A 26,792-nucleotide genomic window follows, 5' to 3' on the forward strand; every position below is an offset into this window, starting at 1 on the left:
AAACAAGAAGTGTTCCACTTTCTCTGCAGCAAATCAGTGCCAGACTCAATGTTCGAATGACTGTAAACAAAAGAAGACATGGTCGAAATGACTCAGTTGTTTTATTCTCAAAATTACCGCCTCAGTTGGCTCAAAACATCACTGCTTACTGTGACTTTACAATGAGTAAGATACAGAACCGCTTTTTAATTTGTAATTTTATTTTCTTGATTTATTTTAACTGTCTTTCAAAGTCAATTATTTGTAATCTTTATCTATTTATTTGCTGATTTTTAATCTTATTTCTAATGTTTCTATGCTCCTGTAAAGCACTTTGAATCGCCCTGTGTCTGTAATGGTGCTATATAAAGAAACCTGCCCTGCCCACAGGCTGTTCCAACTATCTCAGGTGGAACAAACTGTCATCTGCACGACTGTCTGTCGAAGACAAATGAAAAGAAACCTAGTCTGAGGCGTTTGTAATTTTTTGTTACATCCTTCCTGTCGTACAGACTGTTGACTTCTGTGTACCGTTTTTCACCCCTAGTCAAATGCCATGCTAAATTGCCTCTGTGTTCTTTTGGGCCTCTTACATCAGTATCTGTGTCATGCTGCAATTGGTGTGTAAGTGTTTGTCTGCTGCTGCTGACCAACGGAACACAGCAAGATAAAACAAGAGCACTTTGGAAGTGTTCAGCATGACTAACAACTGCACATAAAAGCAACAGAGGGAAAGAAAGAGCGAGTTTTTAAGCATGACTAACTAAATACCTTGGGGTGTGTGTCTTATGTATTTGCATTTCCTCTCATGTATGAATTATCCTCATTCCCCTGCTTTCTTCCCTTTCATCTCCCCTCTCCTCCTCCACCTCACCACCTCTCCTCACACCTATTATCCCACCGGGCCAGAGGCGAAGCAGAGGGAAGAGGTTAGCTTGGTGACCCAGGGCTGGCTGGGCCCTCGGCAGGTCTCGGCTGCCAACTCCCCCAGGGATCCAGGCGGTCTTTCAACTCTCTGGGAGGAAAACAAAAAGCACACATACACACACATACATGGACGAACCCGGCAAGATTATCACACACACTCAAAGGCTGCCAGAGGAGGAGGTAACGGGGAGGTTAACGAAGGAAAGCAAGAGATGAGAGAAGAAAGAAGGGATGTGTAGCGCAGAAAGGAAAACGAGGATGAAATGGAATATGGGATGAGGATGAGGAAGAAAAGGAAAAAGAATGGCAGGTAAAAGGAGACGGGAGATGAAAGAAGAAAAAGAAACAGATCCAGAGAAGGAGCATCAGAGAATGAGGAACGATGACTGACTGGAAATCTTTTTTTAAAAAGTGAAGAAAATAGAGAAAAAAAAAAAAAGAGGGGAAGAAATGTGACTAAATCTGCAGCTTATAGGTCCAGTTCTGAAGAGGGTGATGGAAAGGTCAAAGCCATCCATCCACCCTTTCATCCATCTACATCCACCTCACGTCCTCTCTCCAACCCCCTCGCATCTGTCAATCCATTCTGAACACCTTGTACTTCCAGTCATTCATTCAGCCCTCTCTCCATCTCTTCCCTTTTTTATTCGTCCTCCTTTCCCTTCCATCCATCCAGGCCTCCATTCATCAAAGTGAGTAGGGGACAGAGAGAGACTTGACTTTGACTTTGATCTGATTTGCTGAGCAGTTGAGGGCTTCGGCACACACACACACACACACACACACATACACACTCACACAGAGGTGAACCAGCTCTAAAGAGGACATTAGTTCAAGTTGCTCTCAGGAGCAGGAGGGTTGCGGGTTGGATTCCCCCGTCAGCCTCGTGTCCTCTGAGTGAACTGGGAGCGGTGCGATGCGTGCCACTTTGTTCATTAAAAAGATAAAACAAACAGAAGCAGCTGTTTGATCTCTCGTCTGCCTCGCTCCCTCTCTCCCTCAAGCCACAAGAAAATTAAAATAGAATAAAAAAAATCACACTGTTACTCTGATGATTGACAGGTCCTGGACCCGACCACAAATGCACAAACACACGCGCCATATATATTTTAGCAGGATACATACTGCGCTGAATGTGGGCCTGCCATTTCCTCTTTAATTTTAAATGTGCCGCTCCACAGTTTATTTTTGTCCTGAAATGATATTAAAATTCATTTGTATAGGCCAGGGCTGCCCATAATAAGGTTCAGTTTGGCCCCAAAGATAAATAAATTAATACAAAAATAAAAGATAATGATAATGTTCATGTTGTTTCATTGTTGTGAGGTACAGAGTTCAGCTTTTGCACACCTTAACATCGACAGGTGTGTAGGAGAAGACCGAAGGCCGACGACATCAAGCAAAAGACTCCCACACACTGTCCACTTCACCTGCAATTAAGTTTAATGACAACAACGTTTCGGTACTTAGACCTTCATCAGCCTCCCCCATTGTCTTACAAGACAATGGGGGAGGCTGTCCAAAGTAGGGTTGTGGACTAACGTGGTCCAATCAGGCCACACCACAGACAGACATCCCTCAAAATCCCATCAAACACACCTCGACCAACAAATCTACACCACTGAATGAAAACCTTTTTTTTTTTTTAAACATCTTAACAGGTAAAGTTAATATATTAATCAATGTGCATATGTACACAATAGAAATAGTATAACAGTGTAAATGTAATATAAACAGTGGACAAAGTGGACAGTGCACTGGAGTCTTTTCTTGATTTTTATGAGGTAAAAATAATTCCTATATAGGTAGGATTTCTAATTATTGAAACAGAAAGGGCATAACAGGAAGTAAACAACCCAATGACCATAATAAATGTTGGCAATGATGTTGAAACTTTATGCTTCTTTAGGTTCAATTTAGTATTTTATCTTGTGACAACGCTGTGTCTATGGCCTTGTTAGGTTTAGGCACAACACCACTTGGTTAGGGTAAGGAAAACGACCTGTTTTGGCTTAAAATACCTGTTTTGGTCAGCACTAACACGGCTGGAAAAGTCCCAACTTCCTGTCAAAAATATTCGTTTTTGGTCACCACACTCATCTTCAGGTCTTCAGTGTCAAGTTTGACTGTCCAAGGAAAAGGTTTGGGCACCCTTTTAAAGACGTGGGGTGAGGGTCATCCAGGTTATTCTTTTTCATAAGCATCTATGTTTACAGTGCAAACTAATAGATAATGTAGCCAAAATGGGAAACTCCAGCTTCACACATAAAGGTCAGGATACTTGATTATTTGACAAATATTCAAGTATTCATTTGGTCTGTAAAATGTCATAAAATTAAAACTTAAGACAAAACACAATGGCTCGTTATGTCTGGCCAAAAGTCCTTAACCCACAGATATTTAGCTTACTAAAACAAAAAGTAATCTGGTATCAAAAATGCTGACCACCTGAAACTTTCAGTCAATCATTTTATTAGTCAATTAATCAATTTAGATGTCATCAAGATCAAATAAAGTGTCTTTTAGCGCTCGTCCCACACCAGAGACTAAACATCAGGATCACCACCACTCTCATTGAACCTGTTGTCACGAGTCCCCCAGCTTTACACAAGTGCCACTATAAATCATCCCTTAAATAGCTCCCTTTAAGCGTCCATGGTGCAGATTTGCCAAAGTCTACTATACAGTATGTTTATTACAATATAATGTATGTCTAGCGCAAGACAAAGAGAAAGAGTAACAAAGAAAAGGCTAAAGATGGAAAAGTAAAGTCTGTGTCTGGACTGACGACACAATCCACAGACACCATGTGAACAATTACAAAACAAAAGAGCGGGATAACATTTAGAGGGTCAAAATGAACAATGATGAAGATCTTGTGAAAGGCATGATGGGCACACACACACATGCACTAATTTGTGCTGGATAACATGCTGTGAGATTCTTCCACCCCTAGCTGTGATTTTATCTCAGCATAAACACCCTTTTTATCCATGTGTGTGCGATTTGTCAGGGTCAGAGCAGATTGTACATGTGCCCCAGGCGTTGCTGCAAATGTATAGCTCAGACAAAAACAGACAAACACACACACAAACACACACACATCCATCCACACACACACCATGTGTATCTCATCCTCTGTATCCACTTCGATTCATCCGGTTTGTTTTGGAGAACAAAGTGTCAAGGCTGAAAAGATACCAAGATTATAGATTTAGCTATAATTAACACGCTCCAGATAGATAGATAGATAGATAGATAGAAGACTCTCTCTCCATCTGCCCTCTCCCCACCTCCTCCCTCTCTCCTGCCCCCTGCTGCTTCTTTCTAGCTGAGTTCAGCAGTCAGCCACATCCCAGAGGGCCGTGTCCAGGTTAGAAATGTTCATCTAACAGCCAGCTGAGGAAAAGCAAGAGCAGGCTGGGGAATAGAGAGAGAGAGAGTGCACAGGGGACGGAGAGGGAATCAGCAGCAGAGTCCCAGGGGGTAAAGAGGTTGGAGGTGGATATCTGACAGAGAAAGCCTGTATGAAGAAGACAAGCTGCCACATCCCTGCCTGAAAATATTATTGGGGAGATAAGAGGTGTCAAGAAAGAATGAGAATGAGACACGTGAAGATGTATTAATTAAAAGAAAGAGCAATCGTACCACTGGTTAAGCCCTCAAGCCTTGTAGATCTGTAATGAAATGGCCAAACTGGGCCAGACTGGTTTAAAGTGAAAACAAGATAGCTTGGTTTCCACTACAGGGCAACACAGGGCTCATCCGATTTCCCTGGCAAACTCACAGAGAACTAAATAACACTAATCCTGTTTCCACAACAAACAAAGTCAGATGTAGCCAAAACGCTAATGTAGCTTCCAGTAGATCTCCATTTCTACTGAAAGGCCAAACTGAGGAAGTCTGGCATCAAGGTGACAAATCCACATCCCGCTGCTGTGACCCTGATTCAGCCTGCTTTCATTAACTACTGTGACTCATCTGAGCAGCACCAGAACCTGGCTTCTGCCTCAGTAAAATAGATGCTAGCCTGCCCTCCATCAGAGCAGCTCTCTGTTTGGAAGAGGTTAGCCCCGAGAGGAACACACTTTTATTACGTCCAGTTTTTATCCAAGATTTTAGAAAAATCGTCTCCACTCAACTGATTTCTTTCATGAACGACAATCATATTTTCGAAAAATTTCAATCTGGTTTCCGCTGCCTTCACAGCACTGAGACTGCACTGGTCAAGGTCGCCAATGACTTACTGCTTGCAGCTGACACAGGCCTGTATTCAATATTAATTCTCCATGACTTCAGCTCAGCTTTTGACACAGTGGACCATAATGTCTTAATCAGTTGTCTGAGGAATTATGTTGGTATCAGTGATGTGGCTCTGGATTGGTTCATCTCTTATCTGTCCAACAGGTGGGGTCCCTCAGGAGTCTATTTTGGGTCCCCTTCTATTCACCGTTTACATGCTACCCCTGGGGCAAATCATGTGACTCCAGATCAGACATTGTTATAATTACCCCCTCTGGCCCCAGCACTAGCAGCATTAACAATCTCTCCTCTAGTCTGGTGTAATTTTTGACTCAGTTATCTTTTGATGCTCAGGTGACTAAAGTGGTGCAGTCCTGCTTTGCCCAACTGAGACAGCTAACCAAGATCAGGTCATTCCTGTCCTCTGCAGGCTTAGAAAAGGTCATCCATGCTTTTATCTCCTCCAGACTGGCCTACTACAATGCACTTTATTCTGGTATCAGCAGGCAAAACATTGAAAGAACAGCTGATACAAAATGCTGCTGCTAGGTTTTTAACACGTACTAAGAGATGCAACCACATTACACCAATCCTTGCCGCCCTTCAGTGGTTACCTGTGAGTTTTAGAATTGATTTTAAGATTTTACTGCTTGTTTATAAAGCCTTGAATGGTCAGGATCCTGCCTATATCTGTGATCTGCTGACTCTTTATGAGCAATAAGCTAATTCTGTTTTCTTGCTCAGTTTGATGAAAAGTCTCAATTCTATATGCTAAATATGAAAGTAGAGCCAGCAGGCATATAGCTTAGCATAGCATACACAACTAGCATCTAAGCTCACTAATTAACATATGATATTGTTATGTCTTGCTTGTTTAATGCATACAAAAACCAGATAGTAAAGTTGACAAATTTTGAGTTTGTAATTCAAGTGTCAGAACTTTTTTGACATGGTTTTGGGTTTTAGCTTTACGGTTTCCTGTTTTGTTTTATAGGTTTTATCCTCATATGTTTTGTTCTGATGTACTCTTCCTCTCTTTGTCTTTTTACCAACTCCTTTTCCTGTTCACCTGTGTTTCATTAGTTAATAAGTCCTTGTTTATCTTTTCCAGTTGTGTTCCTTCACTTGTCAGTCCGTCTGTGTTGGTCCTTGTCAGCTCTGTGTATTCCTTGTCAGTTTCCTATACCTGAGTTTTTCCCAGTGTTTGTTTTGCTCCCCGTGTTCCTGCTTGCTTCTCGTTTTTCTCAGTTGCTTTTCTTTTGTTTTTCTTGGATTACCCCTGTTTGGATTTTTCTTTGTTCGACTTGTTTTCACCTGGATTTACCAGCAACCTTTAGTTATTTGTGTTGCTCTGCATGCTTCCACAACAACATGTCGGGCCTGGTGCTGGGAGGTCTATTTTGTTAGCTTTGAACAAAGCCAGGCTAACTGTTTTCACACTGCTTCCAGTCTTAATGTCTTAATCTTGAAAGCAAGTCAGAAAATAAGTGTATTTCTCAAAATGTCACACTATGTGTTTTGTTTGAGCAAATTCATTGAAAATAACAAAAAAAACAGTCCCTTACCTTTAAGGATGTAAAAGTGAATAACACTGCTTCAGGAATCACATGTTACCACGGCTATAACATCATGGATGAGGGTACAGGTCCAAAATCTTCTTTCTGTTTTCACTCACTGTGGACAGAGGACAAAAAAGAATGACGGTTAGTTAATATTGGACTAAAATAAAACAATATTTTCAAAAAAAATAAACATTTTGACAACCTCTCACATGTACATTGTGTTTGTAGTGACTACTTTGCAGCACATTAAGGTGTACAGTGTTCTCCAGCATTGACTGTCCGAAATCCGCTTAATTATCGATACACTGCTTGATTGGCCCTTAACTGAGAACCAAGGCGCTGCGACTGTGAACCATTGAACCAAGTGCAAGTGTGCAAAGTTGAGAGCACATGTCCTATAGACCGACCCCCTCCCACACAGGAAATCTGCCCTCACATGCTGTTGCTACTGGATATCAATGACTTGAACAACCCTGACCATTGATCCAAAGATATCCGCCTTTCTTCCTTCCTTCCTTCATCCTCCTCCACTTTTTTCTACCCCTCTGTTTCTATTTATCCCCCCCACCCTTTCCTCTTTTTATCCCATTTTCCCATTTGGATTTTTCTCCAATCCTATCCATGCTTCACATCTTCCCTCTATCCCTCCCTGCCTCTCACTTTTCAGCTATCCTCCTTCAAAGGATAGAGGACGCAGCTGAAACAAAGGCTGCTTCTGTACCAGCTGAGCCAGCAGGGCGGAGGGAGGGAGGGATGAAGGGAGAGAGGGATCAAAAACCAAGCGAGGAGGAAAAGAACGAGGGCAAAGAGTAAGGTGGAGGAGAGGGTGAACGAGGAAATGAAGACAGGGCATGGGGATGGCAGTGGTGGGAGACGGAGGAGGAGAAAAAGAAGCAGAAGGAGCTGGAAGAGGAAGAGTAAAAGGGGGATGAATGTGAAAGTGAAAAAGAGGAAGACGAAAGGAGATTAAGATAGATGCACAGAAGAGTTAGCGACTGCCCTCACATCAATAGTGTGGTGGTGTCTGGTATCAGCAGGATCTCACATGCACACACACACACACACACACACACACACACACACACACACACACACACAGACACACACAAAGAGTTATCACAGTCAGCCATTAATGAAATCTGCCTTGAGCAGCACAAACACATGCACTCCATTTCATCACATGCAGAATATCCATCGCTATCGCAGGTGACTGTCTGAACACTGTTTATTTACTCATGACTGTAATCTCCCTGACGTGAATGTACCACTGTAAAAAGTTATCAAAAAAGCATCAGACCTCTTGGACAACATTGGACTTCAGATGGATGGAAACAGTAGATAGATAAATTACATGAACTTAATGATGGACTGGCTTTGTTATTCATTAATTCCCCACATGACCTTGGAAAAACGCCAGGCTAAAATGATTCGGTGGTAGAATAGAGCCTCTTTGTCAGCAAATCTGCCGGAGCAGCAACCGTGACTGACTGGTGTTAATATGCAGTGCCACACCCTGTGCTGCACGCCAGGGCACGGGCTTTACATCCATACAGTATGAACTGAACATACAGAAACTTACTTTGCTACTTTATTTTTTTTATCTGCAGCCAAATAGGACAAATTACTGAATGATTAATTCCATGAATTAATCATCGTCTGTTCCCTTCTCCAAATATTTGTTTATTAATGAACTCCATCAAAATTTAAAATGATGTACCACTGCGTATGACCCCGAAAAAAAACACGACTACAAAGTGGAAGGTGTTCGACCAATTTGCTTGCACAGCAGAAACTAGTCCAAGGCTAGTGTGTAACTCCACCCTGTACTTTGTTGTGGCAGCTATTTACAGACACAAACAGACAAACAAAAGTCATCTAAAGTCATCTACCTCACCTGTGTACACTTGAAAATAGATTTTTGTTGCAGGTCTGCCTTCATTATGCTTTTTTATCCTGATAAAATATTAGTCAAAAGTCTTCTGTCAGTCACCATCAAACACATCCAGAAGAGCACAAAGCATTAGAGTTGCACCAGACAACAGCATTACATAAACTGTGGGTCCGTGGTTAGTTTCTAGTAGTTTCCCAATGGGGAAAGACAACTGGTGAAGTCTATTGAGCGTGTGTCCCCTGGGTGACACTACATTGACTCAGTTTTGCTCTGGACTTCACAAGATCGCAATTAATGAGCCTGGGAACCTGGGGTGAGATGCCACAGTGACTTTATTCAACACGTGTTCCTGTCCTGATGAAAGCTTTGATAATTTGCCACGTAAAAAAACAGAATGGCGATCCTGACCACACAGGAAAGTCCCCGAAAAATAATTACTCTCAATTATTCAATATCTTATGTAAGTCCAAACTGGGAATTGCTATAACTAGGCAGCACAGCCACAGGAAGTCTGCTGAAAAACAGTTTATTCTTTATTGTAGAGTTCACAGCATGGACAGTGTATAGACATCCCGCAGACATCGTACATTTATGATTCGCACTGTCAAAATGTATTATGTCCTACCAGTTATTAGTTATTCACAGGGTTGTAAATGTTTGATGGTGTGACACGAGGTGCGTGGTGGTACATATTGTACCATATTTTGACGTGTTAAATAGACCTTTACTACGCTTGAGTTGCCTTTAAAATAAGACACCACACATATTCTACAATACATTCAGAGGAGCAGTAGAGAGCATGACTGGAAGCATCACAAACTGGCATGGGACACGCACGGCCCAGGGCAGGAAGGCTCAATATAACCATCCAGAACTTCTTCTGTACCATCAGTGACATCGATGAGGTGAGGTGCCTGCTCAGAGCCTAAAAGATACTGGACATCAGGAGGACATCAGCCAACCCAGCCACAGTCTATTCACCCTGCTGCTGTTTGACAAGTGATACACAAGTATACTAGGAACAGACATACTAGGTACTGTAAAACCTGTGGTAGCAAAACAGGATCTCTCACTCCCTCAAACATGCGCACAGCCCATTGGCACAATTAGGTTATATATTATTTTGAAACTGAAATACCAATCCATATAACATAGCCAGGCCCACCAACCTACTCCAAATGTCAAAAGAGCTGGTAAGCTTATAAGTAAGTCTCTATCAGTTCTCTACTGCTCACAGCTGCAGCATGTACGTCAGGACTCATCCCTCACATAGTGAAGTCTAGCTCCTTCGTGTCAGTGCCACGATACCAAAATGCTTTTATACCTGCAGCTATTGTTCTACTAAACAAAGCTAGCACGAGATGATGCACTTCACCCATGCAAGGCACCATTCCCTTTGGGTAAGGGGGTAAATATGTGTGTGTGTGTGTGTGTGTGTGTGTGTGTGTGTGTGTGTGTGTGTGTGTGTGTGTGTGTGCAGAAGTACTTTGTCATGACAGTCTTTGAGTCCTTATGCTTTGATAATATCTTTGGTGCTATAGCATTATGACAATACTATGCAAAGTTTACCCTCAGGTACTAACCTTGAACCTTGAACATGCATACATACGCATATCCTTGCGTAAATCTCAGGAGCTTGTTCGGTGTGTATGGCTGCTTAGAACGGCCAAACAAAGCAAACACCATGTTCATGTTCATGTGAGTACATGGATAGAGCCCACTGCTAGCCAGCCAGCAAGTCACTCTTCTGAATTATTGAAATCGGTTAGTGAGCGGGAGAACAAAGTCTCTATGTGTGTGCATGTTTGTCTGTCTGTGTGCAGCACTGCACCGCACATAAAGCATAAGCTTTCTGTTCTGTCCAGGACTGTATAGAGGGAATTATTGGCCGTGCCTTGTAAGCCTAAAAATAATAAACAGGAGCAATGTCAAGTAGTTTTTGTGCAAATGTAAAATATTACAAACGGTGAATTAGGTATGCATCAGAAACATGGGCAATCCTAATACAGAGCTCCATCTGAAAACATCCGTTAAAAGACTATGAAGGAACCTGTAAGAACTGGTTAACAGGATTGGATGAAAGACAATGCCAGCAATGGCTGACAATCATCGACTTCAATCATCAGAACATTGTGATCCAAAATCTCACCCACCAAATGTGGGTAGATTTTTGGTTTCAATAGTATAATCTTGTTTCTGAAAATGGTAGATACTGGAAACAACACCAATTCTATGAATACATGGGCAGCCCTCAACCATACCGAGGCACCTGCGGAATTAGAGAACCTTCATAAACACTCCACTCTCCTACTATGACTTAATTACTTTCGCCAAGGAGGTAGCCATTTACACAATTACACTGCAAATAACTGATTGAGACACTTCTGTGTCTGCTGGCAGTGAATATCTGTCAATAAGAAGTCGACTGATCTGCTGAACTCTGTTACTAACCAGCAGTCAGCTGCTTTTATATCGAGAACAGATGTGGCTCATTGTGCAAAAGACAAGCCCAAAGCCATCATGGCCAACAGCCAATGTGTGTATATCATGCCAGAAGAATAGGAATTAAATAAGAATAAATAAATAAATGAAGAGAAATAAATAAATCATCAATGTGATCATAAATCACATTGAACACACAACGGTCTCATTAGCGTTATGTAAACGATCCAAGTTTCCCATCTTTTGTCCTTTTGCAACACAAAAGCCCCTTTTAAAACTCATCTTTTCACAGAACTTTCAAGCAGTTACTTCTTCTCTGACTTCACGCCTCGGTCCTCCTGTCAGTATCCTTCTGGCAGGCTGGTCATTGTGAGAAGTCATATTTCAAATCATTTTGGAAGTTAATTTTCTCATTCTCAACTCCTGAGCTTCTGCAAAAACAAACCAAAAAGCTCTCTCGGCTCACACCCCATGTGTGGAAATCAACATCTCATTTTGAAGATTTTTATAGAGTATTGGTGCAGCTCCCCCAGTGCTATGGTCCTGTTGTCAATATCCTGGCAGTATTCATTACCTGTGGGGAGTCGGATTACAAATATTTTTTTTTCCAAATGCCTTGTTAGATAAATGATTTGTATTGATATCTTTCAATTACATTTTTCTCACACTCAGATTATGATTTCCTGCCAAAGCAAGCCCAAAAGCCATGATGGCCCACAGTCCATAATGTTTGTTGCTTGTTTCTCTGTGTGATCTGTGCGTTTGAGCTTTGCCTCTTGTGTTTGTGCAGTCTCTCCTCTCTCCAGGTGGAAATTTTCTTGTGAAAACCCAATGCACTCACAGTTCAAGGAGGCATAATCGACATAACGGCAGATGGACTTTACCCAAACTTGCATCTCTGCCTGGTTCATTACTCACTCAATGTCCCATTAACACTTCTCTTCACACTGTCAAACTTCTGTTGACCTGCACAGACTTCTCTGTATCTTATTAGCACCACATTATCCAAACCTTTTTTTACCCATGCACGCTGAAAGCCCATCCCATATTCCCCATGCTGTGTATGAGCAGACACTTTAGATCCCTCCAGTGTAAACTCAACAGTTTTAAAAACTCATTTGTGCCTACCTCAATTAAGATTTTAAATAATGCTGCTTGAGGCTGCAGGGATTGTGCATTAGCTGGTTGCGTGATATGTGTTATGATTTGTAGTCTGTGGAATATGTGTAATTTGTGCTAAAGTAACAGCATGTGCTGCCTCGTTATATCCACCAAGGAGGTTACTGTATGTTTCCACCCGAGTCCATCTGTTTGTTGGTTCGTTGGCAAATCTGTATCTAGATGATTTAAATATGTTTTCATACAGGGTAGTCTTTTTTCAGCCACTCTACAATTACAAATAGGGATAGACACCTGCAACTGCAAGGTACCAACTGTGATTAGGCCTAATTTAATTAAAGGGATTGTTGGGCCGTGGCAGAGGTATGCACTCTACTGAGTGCCATTCTATTTTTTGATGTTTCACTGTTGAAAATATCAATCAATTCACTTGACATCATCCCGCCCTACCAGTTACTTTTGGGCATATACTGTATTGGGCATATATCAAATATATATCATATATCAATTGAAAATTCTTTAAAAATTCTGAGTCTAGAAGAAGCTTCAGAGCAGCAACACTGTCTTCTGCTCCTCTGTTTTCTTTCCCTTCAACCAAGCAGAGGCAAGAATAAATAGTGCAGCAGAATAAATACCAAGGGTAACCAGTGTTCCTAGATGAGACAAATATAAAGGCGGCAGGCAGAACTTCTGATCTGTGCTGCTGTGAAATTTATCGCCGCCAATGGAACAGATGCATAAACAAGATGCTGCACTTTAAGGCGCCTGAACAAAAAAAAAGAGTTATTTGAAGACAAGCTATTCCCTTTTGATTTTTGTTTGGGTCCAGTTAAAAGGAAAAAAAATGAGAAACAGTACAAACATTGTAATGCGTGTTTTCATTGGGAAAATAATAATATTTGTCAAGCAGAGTTTCGGAACAGTTACCGAGTGCTACTGCGAGCTAACAAATCAAACAATAATTAAGACATCTGGTATATCTCAAATATGAACAGAAACAATTCTGTGTGTGTTTGTTTGTTTCCTATCTCTGTGTGAATGGTGTTGGCTTTGGCAGTGTTTGTGTAGTCCTCTTTCCAGGTCTCTGTGGTGGAGAGGAGGTGGGGTGGCGCAGATCCTACTTAGTGGGCGACACTTGAAGCTGCTTAGTTTTCCTCCTGGATCCATCATTTTCACCAGTGTTTTACAATCTACATTTTGTGATAGTTATCGTTGCTGTTGTGCATCCACATGTTATCTATTGCATGTCTGTCCGTTCTGGCAGAGGGGTCCCTTCTTTGTTGCTCATCCTGATGTTCCTTCTATACTTTCTTGATTCGAATCGAGGGTCTAAGGAAAGAAGTTACTGTATGCTGTGCAGATTGTAAAGCCCCTTGAGGAAAAATGTGACTGTGATCCCAAATCCCCCAATTGGACATCGAAGTATCCTTGGGCAAGATACTGAATCATAAATTGCCCCATCAGTGTGAGTGAATGGCTGAGCATCCAATGATTTTGGGGCCTGTCCGACATAAACATGCAGAAAACACACTCGCAGTCACAATCACCACAGTGTCATGCATAAGGTTCAGGAGTGTCAGTTAAACAAAAACCTTTTAGTTCTGTCAGATGGATGACTGTATGATTCAAAGGCATCTTTATTTATATATGGCGCATTTCCAACACAAAGGCAACAACAAAGTGCCTTACATAGTGGAAGAAGATTCTATATCAAGTTACTGTTATGAAAATGTTTCAAACACCCACTGCACGAACGGTTAGGATAATGACCGAGCTGTTTTTCTTGCATCTGAAGCTTACGGGGCAGAATCTGGGTAATTTGAATGAAGTGATGTTGCTGTCTGAAGGCATTTTGCAGTTTCACCACTTTCTGCCTGGAAACCATCATTTTATGATCACCATAAAGATGCTAATTGTATTGTTTACATTTATTCATCTTCCTGACTTCATCTCTGTTTTATCTCTCTCCAGTTTACACCTGCATCCTCTGACACTGCCGACAATAAAGATCATACTGACTCAGCTTATCTTGCAAATGCACCATTTTATCTTTGCAGATCAAAAGCGGGAAAAAATGCAGATATGGATAAGTGTATACAGTCGACTGCGAGATGAGTGAGTCTAATTAGTGCTGCGGTATGTGAGAGTCCTGCCCACTCAGTAATAATGGAGCACAGTATGGCTGCTCCCACACCATTTATCCACATTAACTCATCCAGTCACTCTGACACACCACAGAGCTGGTGGTGTACTACACAGGGCAGTTACACGACTCAACTGTGTGTGAGCATGTGTTGCTTGAATAAGTATATTTAATTATTATTGTTTGCTATTGTGAAGCTACAACTCTTACCAGCTGTGCAACTGGAATCGGTGCAAATAGACCAAACACACACAGCAGAAAATCAGTGAAGACAACAGCAAACAGCAGCTGTGGCTAAGTTTAAACTCAGTTACCCAGTGACTTGCAACGTGCTGATTTACATATTGTCAGACTTCAAGTGTGTACCGTTGGTTTAGAAGACAGATACCAGCAGTTTTTCACTGACTTGGCAACAGCTGATATTATCTTTGGTTTACAGTATTTTGTCATTTGATTGCTCACATTCCTAAAGGAAACCACAACAAACGGAGGGCTCATTATTTTACTCAAAATGTTAATGAGGCCGCACCACACTGCAGCCGACACATTCACCGGCTGTGGTCACCATGGCACCGCCGTTACATCAGTGCATTTTTCAACACAAAACCAACAGTGCATTGAATTAACATAGCTTTACCAACTACCACTGCTGTGGAATGGTGACAGAATGGTGATAACTATATTACCTTCATCAGTTAGCTTATAAAATGTCTACAAATGGCCACAAATGTTGATGACAAGTTGCAAACAAGACACAGACTCTACAGTCATGCTAGCAGCGAAAGAAAGCCAAACGTTTAGATAGCTAAGCTAAAGAATCGGACAGTATGACCACATGATGGAGCTGTGTAGAAAGATATTTCTAATTTATAATACCAAACAGAGAAAAGCAGCAATAATTCACATTTGAATATCATGCAACATTTTCATTTCATAAAGGTCTCAGTCAATTAATTACTAATCAAAATAGCTTTTCTCTGCCCAACCAACTCCCACTCGCTTCCCACTCTCCCTCACTACATCTGGTCTATCCACCCTCTGAGCTGCTCTGCACAGTGAAAACTTAAACTGCGTCAGTATTGTATTGCAGGTGTCAAGATTTAAAACCACAGTAAAAACCTAACTACAAAGCATTCTGGCTACTTTATGAAGCATGTATCCTTAACAAACCCACTTCCTGTCCATGTATTTTACACTCTTCTGTCTCCAAAGGGTAAATCACATTTGCATTCAGAGTGTTGTAACATTTAGCCAGCTATCATCGATGTTAATGACTTCTCAAGTCAGACAGCAAATGCATCCGACGTGTCACTTAGTTGCAACAGAGAGGAATGAATGAGGGGGAGGGAGAAGATAAAGTGTGTATTAGATGTAAATTGAGGATGGAGGTAAAGATAAAAACTGGGACCAGTAATAGTAACTACAGGAAGAGTGAAGTTGAGCATGAAAAGGTTTAACGTCTTCAGGCTTGGCTCTAACACACTGAAATTATTGAAATCAATATAATAAACTCTAAGTACACATTAAAGAGTAATGTTAACCAGCGACGAATTTCACCCCAAGGATGATTTTAGTACGAGACACTCCTTTCCTGCATTTCGGTGACTTTTTATGCACGTAAATAACCATACAATCTAAACAGAATTTGTTATATTCAATAAATTGTGTATTCACTTATCATTTATTCCTTCAAAATAAGGTGCTTTCAAGTAAACAGGGGCCCTTAGGCAACCAATCAGATTCAACACATTCTCACTCCCAACTTGTCAAATACGGCAGCTTGGTCAGTGGCCTTGTAACTATGATGCTGTATCAATCTCACAAGTGTCAGTTTTGCATGTCAACAACCTCCGGCTGAACTTTCAAAATAAAGCTTGCTGACAGACATTTCACATATTATGACTTTTGGAGTGTTATAAATGTTGGGAAATGGTCGTGGTTTGGTTAGGTTTAGTCCCAAAAACGACTTGGTAAGGTGAAGATAAGATCAATTTAATCTTATTGATAAGATCAATAAGATTAAAATAGCCACGCTACATATGTTACTCACATTACATCATTTACATAGGGGGACCTTACTTAAGTAACTTAAAAACAAATCAACTTTGACACTTGGTCACACACAACACTTGAACCCTAGTCTCCTGGGGGGAAGTCTTGTGTTTGACCTAGCAAACCTTGACTTGGACTTTTACCATGACTCAGTTTAGCTACTGCCTCATTTGGTTGCATGGGATAAGAAAGAGATTAACCTCATGAAGGGTTATAAATATTACAAATGACAGCAAAAAAAGAAACTAAATTTAACTATGTCTAAAGTGCACTAAAAGAGTCGATGGATTACCGAGCTAAAGTGCAGTAACTGCAGCCTGAGTGGCAATACATAGCCTTAATTCAGTTACTACACAGCATAAGTGCAGTTTGGCTGGTTAAGTTTGCTTAATTGAGTTACTGGATACATGATGTTTTCACAGAAATGAAACATTTCTATTGAATAATAACACAATAATACATACAGTAGCAGAACAGATGTCAAAGGCAGACCTAGGCCTTAACTCAGTTTTGACCAAATATGTATGCTGGTCACTGCCTCTAGGCTTTGTATAGCAGGTTGCATATATGTGATAATGTATAGTGAGCAGAGGATTGATCCAGTCCATGACAAATAATCTCTCCCCCAGTGCCCCCTTAAGCTCCTAATCCGACATTATATTGAAGATGAGAAACACAGCGGTAAGCCAGGTTATCTGCTAACTGGATATTCAAAGCCCCGTGGCCAGGTCTGTTTAAGCAGGTATTCTTCATCGCTTACTGACGGACCCTGCACTCCTACTACCAAAGAGAAGGAAATCTTCCCCAGGTTACAAAACTACGCGTGACCTTACACAAATGTCTTCGTAAAAGGCACGTACACAGAGGCTGAGGCTGCAGGAGAAAGAAAGTGAGCACTGAACTCTTTAAAACTTGAGCATCACTCCTACAGAGATGTCCATTCAGCATCAACACACACTCTGAAGTTGAAGTCAGCGCAAGCAGGCTTTTCTTTAAAATCCCTTTGCTGGCGACTTAGCACCACTTAAGCTCTTTTCAAACCAACAGAGGCAACAAAGAGGACACACTGCAAAAGGCCACCTTGCTGGTTTTGGAGCCAGTTTTCACAGTGTGCTTTTGAAAAGCCACCGCACACAACAAAATGCTGCTACACCTCTTGGGTGTAAGCCAGGAATATGAAATTTGGAGAGCGGCTTTTAAAGTCCAAACCCTCTGAAACATACGTGGATGTTTTAACTGTGCTTGCACTGACTGCGTTCATGCAGCTTGGACAGAGATGTGTGCCTAATGTGGTACTGTAGATAACAGTGTTCATGAGCCATTTCGTGCATTTCCAAGATGACTTGCTTCTTCTTTCACCAGTACAACACTCCTCATATTCCCAGACACATATACATAAAGTATCGCCTTTGTTTCCGTTGTATCTCTCCATGGACTTAGAAGCACCTCCTTGCTGAAACCTGATATATTAAAGTGTTGGACTGTCCGTATTTTGGTCCAAAGCAATTAAAACACCCCGCACAGACAGGCTCATCACTTTGAATGGGTTTAGTATCCCCTTCAGTAATACTGTTGCTGTGCACAAGAAGGTCTGGGTTGCACCGGCTCCTTCCTCATTATAGACTGGGTCAAGGATTGTGATTACTGTGGATCAGAGCAGAGTTCAGCCTTTAATATTTGGTGGCAGCATGTTATTAACATAACCCATAGCTGTTGCTAAGTAACTGGTAAATCGCTATTGGACAACTATCCGGATCATCTGCATCATCTTCCAGGTCATTGCTACATATATACTGCATACTGAACATTCTATCACAATGGAGAGGTTCAGTGATGTGCAGCTCAGTCACGTTCAATGTCAATGATTTTTCTGATTTCCCTGGACTTACTGCAGGAGCTCAGATGAATGTTTCATTTATTCTTTTATTAGCTTCTGGCTAATTGGTGTCAAAAAAAAGAGAAATCTTGTTATGTTGGAGGCTACCATCACCTGTGGGATCCATTATATGGACATAATAAAAATGTAGGTGTATTTTTGGTATGCTACATGCGCTGTGTTAATCTTCTGGCTGACAGAGATGCACATTCCATTTAAAGATTCACAGATTGACCACAGTAATGTGTGAGAGGGTGGCGGATTGCTGATCAATACCGGTGACTCAGCAATTTCTCGGCCAAGTGCTGAGACGTCTGGTTTAGAAAACTCATTCTCCGATACATATTCACTGTTTGGAACAATAACCTCCCACTCAGCAGAATTACAAGAGGCTCCAAATCCCTGGGCCTCTGTCTAATTAGCTACCTCGCGTCAGGCCTATTTCTCACATGAGACATGAATATCAGTGCAGACTGTAAGAACAGTTAGTTCATTTATTTGAACATTTTAATTAATATAATAATAATAATAATAATAATAATATTCCTTATGAGAATAACAATCTGCAACTATTATTGTTTCAACCATTTTTCAAGACATAAAAGTGAAAAAAGACAAACATTCTGTGGACCCAGGCTTTCAAATGCTTTATAAACCATTTATTTAGCAATTGTTTATTGTAATGTTGCAACTAATGTTAACAAGACTTCTGGTTAACCTTAAATAACTGCCCAGGGGTGTTCCCAAGATGGCTGCTGAGTGGCAAAACCTGCGCAAAAGGACTCTGACTGGCCCTGCGGTTATACTGCTGTTGTGAACTGCCTTTTACTCACAGTATACAGTGTGTTAGTTACAAGCTGAAACAGACATATTCAATGTGTTGGAGTTTCTGCTAATTGCACGAGTCTATTAATTCCAATATCTGACACTGAAAAGTAAAAATATTTTATTTTCCAGTCTTTAAGTGTGAAGCAAGGCAGATTCATCTTAGAGTCTCAGATATCTGCATTAGGAAATCATTTCCTAAGTTTTTCAAAGAATTAAACTGTGAAATGCACTTCTTCTACCAGGTAGTCTGGGAATTCACCGGCAATTCAGGCTCTGAAGAGGTTATCCTGACAGGAACATCCCCTTCTTTGAAACACTGCAGCAGGCAGCCAATCTGACAGCTGTTTAGTATTTTCCGTCGGTTCACTCGCTAAGTCAACACAGGCTTAATCCCCTGCGGTGAAATAAAGTTTTATTTATTTATTTCATTTTAACTTATTTATTTCATTTGGGATTTATGCCATTTTGATTTCATGAAACAGGTGGTCCAGGCATGCGTAAGTGTAATCCACTCAGAATAATACTGTTATTTGTTCCAGACTGTTAAATCCATTGAGCTGCATTTTGGTGATATGTCAGGCTGAATACATTTTCACAAGCCGGGCCAAGCAGATGGTTTTATGCACAAAATAAGGGAGAGACGAGAAGAAGAAGGAGCTGACTGACAGCGTTAAGCACACACGTATGTACAACGTTTTTTTAAGGCAGTTTACAGATGTTTGCATACAGATAGGGAGAGATTATGTTACATAATAGGAGGCCCATTTTCTGGTTAAGGAAAAAAGAAAGAGGTAAGGGAGGCTTTTACTGTTCAGCCCAAATGATTCTGGACACAGTAATTTAGGTCATGACAGGAGATTGGTTTCCATACACTATATGTTTTTTTGAAATAGGGATTAACTGCACCTATACCATACCCTAGTGTTGTCAAACATATACAATACGCATCCATTCTGAATATTGGAAACAGTTTCCATAGTATATACTGTTCCCTGCTGCATTTTCGACAGCCACACTGCTGCAGTGCCCACATACGCCCGCTTCCTCGCACTATGACTGTGAATGGAATGGTAAATGGACTGTCAGAGGTAAATAACACAGATGCTGTTGTCTTAAACACACAGTACAAAAGCATTGTTTTATAATATATATCTTCATGTGGTTATTTACTGAAATATATTCTCTAGGCAAACATATTTGGGTCAGGAATAAGCTCTCCAATTGGATCAAGTATCAATACACCCCAATTATATGATCACGATGTTTCCGACCATCCTCAACACGACTGTTATTTACTCATTGTTAGATAATTTAATATTGCTGGCTGCAGCAGCTCAGACACAGCTGGATCTGAACCAAAATAATTTTTGCAAACATTGAAAAAACCTTAAAATAGTTGGAGAAGAAAGAGGGAGACGGTCCACCACGGAGGCTTTGATCTGCAGCCCCATGAAACTGGCCAGACTACACACACTTACACGCACAGTGTGTGTGTATATGTGTGTGCGCATAATCATGTATCTCTCTACAAAATGTCAGTGGACTTCAAAGGACACCAGGCAAGTACACAGCAACACAGTGCATATCCCATTATTTTGAGAAACGGGCCAGAATATTTTCTGCAGCGGTGTGTTTTGGTGTGTGTGTGTGTGTGTGTGTGTGTGTGTGTGTGTGTTTGTGTACTTGTTTGTATTCCAGCCAAGTTTGCATCTTTTGACCAAAGAGCAAAGTTTTCAAGGATGGTGCGGGAACACTGGGAGAGAGATAAAAAAAGATGGCGTATCAGCACACACACAAACACACACACACACACACATGCATGCTCACACACAAACACACACAGTTATAGATACTGGTGTCTATTTACAAATTTCATATATTTGGGGACTGAAGACTGGGACTGGTTGTCAATGATTTCCCATTGACAACCAGAAAAGCAGCCCATACTAAGACAGAGAGCACACATTCGGCGGTAAGTAGACTGATGAGTCCTGATGGTGGGCAAACACAGACAATCCCGTGAGTCCCTGCACCAAACAGAAATGGACAAAAATACGAAGAGGTGGAAGAAAAAGCTCAAATCGGATGAGGCTGTGCTTGGGGAAATGAAGGACTGTAAACTCTGCGAAGAGAACTGAAGAGACAGAACTTCATCAGTGAGGTATTCAGACACTCACGGGAAATTGTGAGCACCGACAGGGAAATCACACTAAAGGGTGTTCATGTCAGGAGAACAGTAGTGTTGGATAAATGACTGAAGCCGGGGTCAAAGCACTGACTTTTAACTCAATTCAAGCGTCTTTATTGACTTTCCATTCCATCCTTTATAATTTGACAAATTATTGGTTTCATACTGCGACAAAAAAACAGTGTCTCATTTTGCATCATACTGTGAACCTGCTGCCTCACGAAGGTTAATTGGCAGCAGGGGAATGCAGGATGAACAGGCAGAGAAATAAATAATCAAGGTTGCTGTAGAGTGAGTTAACCTGTGAGAGAAGGACAGTGGGTAGCAGCAAAGGGAGTGTTTCCATGCCTGTAGTGAGTCAGCCCATAATATTAGTGTAATTATATGTGTGGATCAAAAGCACTTTACGGTTGATTGCCTTACATCGTCAGTAATTTTGAGTTTTGAAATACCAATTGACTTACATTTGCTGAAATCCTCTCTGTATACATTTTTTTAGCCATCTATAAGATGTCATTTTACTTGGTGGTGGTTGTCCATTCTTATGGCATGTCATTTGAATTGGCTCTCACTCACAGTACAAGTCAACCCAGTTGCCAGATAAATGTGGCTATGCACACTTCTGCAAACGCATCCTTTGGTCCAGTTTTGAATTTAATGTTGTGACAACAATGTGTGTATGGTCTGGTTATGGTTAGGGCACAAAAACCACTTGGTCAGGGCTAGGAAAACATCATGTTTTGGCTTAAAATACCTAGTTAAAACATCTTTGTAACCATTCTGTAACCACAAACAGGGCTGGAAACTGTCCTGAGGGATGCTTAAATATATCCAGTGGTGTGCATACAAATGTTAGAAATCCAGTTCTTTTCGCCTGTTCCACCACAAGCATCTTCCTCTTACTATTCCAGTAAAAAATGAGTAACAGGCAGTGACTAAATCAAAGGCAAAGTATTATCTTTTTTCATAACTGAAGCAGACTGACCTGGAACAAACTGGAACAGGCTCAGTCCAACTTGGTCTGATGCATCAAGCAAAAATTGTGTTCATAATCAGCTCACAATCATAAAAATGTGCCTTACTAAAGTCTCTAAATTCGCGTGTTGTTGCTTAACTGTTCTTACAAAATTACCATCTGTGAATAATATTTTCCAGATGAGGGCATGTATGACAATAACACAAAGCAAAGCAACATACCAGCAACAGCCCAGTGGAAACTACTTCCATACATAATGGTGGTAGGTTGCTGACGCTCAGTCTATTTCTCACATATCGACTCATTACTTTCATCTCAACTCACTTCTTTTGGTTCACGAGCAGCCAACCAGATGTGTGAGCTATTGGCGATTAGATGGAAAATGTTTTTCCTGCACAAACAACATTGGGAGATGCTAAACTATAGGGCCCAAATCCATTCCAAACATTTGAGATATGTATCAATACTCACAAGTCTCATTAGCAGTTTAAGAGCTTCTGAATGCTTTTCCTCACACATTTGCATCTCTCCTGATAAACCAGCAGGCACATACATATTCAAATACTCAGAGGGAAAAATCCACCCCAGATTTTTATTCATTTAGTCGTAATCGACGTGGGGAGATAAAGATTTGTGAACATTTGTGCGAGGAGGGGATCCATTTGTTTATGTTTACCAGCGAGAGTCGTAGGAGCAGCTAATGGAAGGTGGAATGTAGGTGGGATTCTCGTTTGTTTTTAATCCTATATGGTGTGAAATCAGTGGCCCATTCAGCCTGAGTGGGCTGCTTCAGAACTAATTAGCAACCATATGTAACTCATATGTGTAGTTAGGATAAAAAACACAAACAGTATGGCGGCAAATTAGTTCTGAGTCACTGCATCACTGCAGAGATTGAATTGAACAAAACAAGTCGTACAAACACATCGAGGTGACCTATTATATATAAAATGATCACTCCAATTCATATTTATTTCATTCACGATAGTGCTAGTGTACTATAAAAACAATTACAGAATACAATGCATGTATGCAAAGCAGCAAAGCGAGGCTTTTTGTCCAAAGCATCATGGGGTCGGCTGAGTACTGTACATACTGCAGTATGGCTGGCCCCAGTGGATCTGTACCCACTGAACTGACAGCGTTAGTGCTCTGAACTACCCCTTGAGCTGCATACAATATGCTTATTTATACATTATGTATACACACACACACACACACACACAATTCCCATAAACATATGCATACACTGCATATGTGCCGAATCAGTTCAATTCATGTATATAAAACATGTAATTCATGTGTGGCCGAGTGCACCTGGATCACCATTAAAGCATGAACAGGCTCACGGTTAAAAACAACATGTGTGTCTTTTGATCATGGCCATGGTGGAGACTCCTCTTGACATTGTCCACTGTTATGGACAGAGATCAGAGTGTCCCCAAGGTCCTGATGTGAACCGAGATTTCTCAAGATCTAGACCAGTTTTGGCCAGTTTCCATATACTGTATTTTGTGGCTGTGTGTTTTATTGCCATCACCACCTTTTACAAACCAAGGGACCTGTTTGCTTTGAGCCTTTTTTTGATTTGTGCAGTGCTTTGTTAGTTTCCCAAACTGCTACCCCTATCCTTCAGATTTTGTTTTCTGGGGAAACGTAGCGTCCATAGCTAACGCATATGGCTGTGAAGGGGAATCTCTTCATTCGGGAGATCCCAGCCCCTGAAGCTTCCTACCTGTTATGTAGCCTCTGAAGTGAATGGATAATACTCCAGCAGCACTAAGCTGCTTTAAATGATGATTGTGTGCGTAAATAACAGTCGATAGCTCTCCTCTGATCTGATATTTGTTCATCTTGTCTGTGACCCATCTGTAAGCCCCCATCATGCCTTTTATAAACCTCTGTATGACACGTTCTCTTTGAGATTACTCTTTAATCCATGTTCTTATATTGCATAAAAATGCAGGCCTACACTACCTATATGTTCACTACATCAGATCATGATGGAAACACCCACCATCTGGTCAACATGATGTTAGTGACCTTCTCCATGAATAATAGCCATCCTTCTTTTTCATCTGTGCTATTGCATGCAACACAACACGCTATCCTACTTATCTATACCCATCTGTACTGTGCACATGGCCCTTATGACTATGACTACAGCAGATGTTGGATCCGACAATGTAGAAAATACACCTCAGAAAGAGGGTGACATAAGGTGAAAGCTGTATCACTGCCTTCACATTTTTGGCAATCTCTCTTTTTGTGCATACTGTTTGAGGGGGATGTTTATTCTGTATTTATTTTTTTTATGTTTGTGGATTGAACTGAATTGTGGATTATCACACATTTTTTAAATACCATTTTTCACTTCCAGAGTCAAGCTTTCGGTTCGATATGATAGGACTTAACTAAAAACGAATCTGACTTTGCTGTAGTTCTTCGGAACCAAAAAATATCCTGTACCAAGTTGCACATAAGGTAAAACCACATTCAGGATCCCAGAGATAAGCCGGACATCTTGTTCTGTATTGTTCTAGGCAGTGCCGGGATTTCTGCTCGTCTTCTGTATTTCTCCTGTAAGACTTTACTTGGACCGAGCTGGTTATATTATATTGGGTTAGGCAGGGCTGGGCTGTCTGCCAGACTGTGATGTAATTACATTGTTAACAGTCATTTTGTCAGCTACTGTGAGCTATACACAGGTCGCAGCCTCTACCTCTCTCACTTTCGGAGATGACATTACACTTGCTCTACCTTGCTCTCTCAGTCTCGCTCTGTCATCGAGGCGGACACTGAGGGCTGGCGGGGGTGACAGTGACGCTGCCTCTGTTTAAAAGGCATTTGACTTGTATCTTTTACAGCTGTCCCCTCTATCTCTGTATCTCTTTGTCTCGCTGACATTACATTTGCCTCTGCGTTTTGCTGTCGGTTTGTTTCCTGTACGTGTGTGATTTTTAAAAAAAACTCACCTTTCTCTTCATTTTTCTGTAAGGTGATATTAGTCGACCGTCCCTGTCAAGCTGATGGTGGCCCATTTTAGTAGTTCATCTAATTAGCTCATTATTCCAACCGTATCAAAGCTGCTTTGTGTCTGACATTCGCATGAAACAGTGAATAAATTCTGACTTTAACTGCAGCAATAACGCAATTAATAATTACATGGAAGATCTCTGGGGGTAAATAGAGACACGACGGGGCATGATCTAAATGCAGTGTGCTTTCTGTTAACATGTAGCAAACACACACAAATAGAAGTAAACCTCTGGCAACGTATCTAAAAACAAAGTTGAGCACAAAAACAGGAAGTAGGTAGTTCAGTCCACACAGTGTGCCAGGTCAAACACAGGAAGAAGGATGAATGATGAACAGATATTTTTAGGTGAGAACAAGGGAGATGATGTGTTTAAAGTCATTCTTATGTGTGGAGGAGTTCAGAGTTTGGATGAAATCCAACAGGAAGGATTAAAGAACACCAAAAGAAGAACAGTTCATTGTGAAATCTGGGGACAACTTGTAAGATCAGGTTGAATCTGGCTAAATCTATATTGTCAAGTCCTGGATATGGGCTAAAAAAGTATCATTTTCACACCTTTTTCTTTATCATTTTATCCTTTTTTGATGTCACTGTGGAGCTGGTTCCTATCCCCGAATATCTAAGGCAATGGGTCAGAAACAAAACATGGAGTCAGTATTTAAAGTCCACAATGAGAGTGTATATCAACGGCTGCTGATGTATATTGTGTAACCCATTTTAGCCATTTTTTTTTGTTTTATTAGTTCATCTGTGGACAGTCTGCCTCAGCTCTTCACCTCCCGTCTACCGTCAATCACACATGCTCTGCAAAGAAACACAGAGAGAGAGATGATCTCTGGTATTACATCCCTCCTGTAAACTCACTGATTGTGATGCACCCTTCCCTACCCTACAGGTACACGGCCATTCTGTGGGAATCACTGGGCTTACCAAACATTTAATCACAGGGTATTTTTGCTGTTAGGTGACAGGGCTGACAAGAGATCAATAGTGCTGCCTACACTATGGATAGTGTTTGGCAGCACAGTTTCATGGTTTTGCACTGACAAACAGCACAGTGATAAGTCATTCCTCGTGGCATTTAAAAGGTTTTGGAAAGCAAAATCATGTAATCTGGTCTCCACTTCAAGACTGATAGTAGATTCTCAGTGACAGAGGCCACTGTTAGTGAATTGATTAGTGTGTTGAAATTCTTATTTCTCTCTTATTTTCCTGATTTTCGGTCTGACAGTCATACGATCCTCTGTTGAACCTTGCGTTCAGTATGAAAATGCAAAACACGGACGACATTCAAGGCAGCGTTATCTCAACGTAACATTCAAAGGTCTAAGCCACTGCGACATCCTCCAGAGCAGCGGGTTTTTTGATCATCAGGATTCTGAAATCCCATTTTGGTGCTCTGTTATCGTTCCCTCCACCACTTTACTGCGATTTGTCAAAGTAGCTTCAATGGAAGCCGTCTGCCTGTCTTTACCAAACAGCAAAACTCATACACAAGTGACAGAAAGCTCACTTTTGAAAACAGGT

General features: G+C 41.1%; 1 protein-coding gene across 4 annotated transcripts in view; it reads right to left on the bottom strand.

The window, feature by feature from the left end:
• lrfn5a (leucine rich repeat and fibronectin type III domain containing 5a) overlaps positions 1 to 26,792 on the bottom strand; it is a gene marked incomplete at its 3' end in the record, with an annotated part of 121,024 nt that overhangs the window by 54,501 nt on the left and 39,731 nt on the right. For all 4 annotated transcript variants that reach the window (XM_084380929.1, XM_084380928.1, XM_084380930.1 and 1 more), the window contains one exon: positions 6,714 to 6,822. The remainder of the gene's footprint in view (positions 1 to 6,713; positions 6,823 to 26,792) is intronic.

The sequence above is a fragment of the Pagrus pagrus genome (assembly GCF_965226575.1).
Source record: "Pagrus pagrus genome assembly, chromosome: 18".
NCBI classification, from domain to species: Eukaryota; Metazoa; Chordata; class Actinopteri; order Spariformes; family Sparidae; genus Pagrus; species Pagrus pagrus.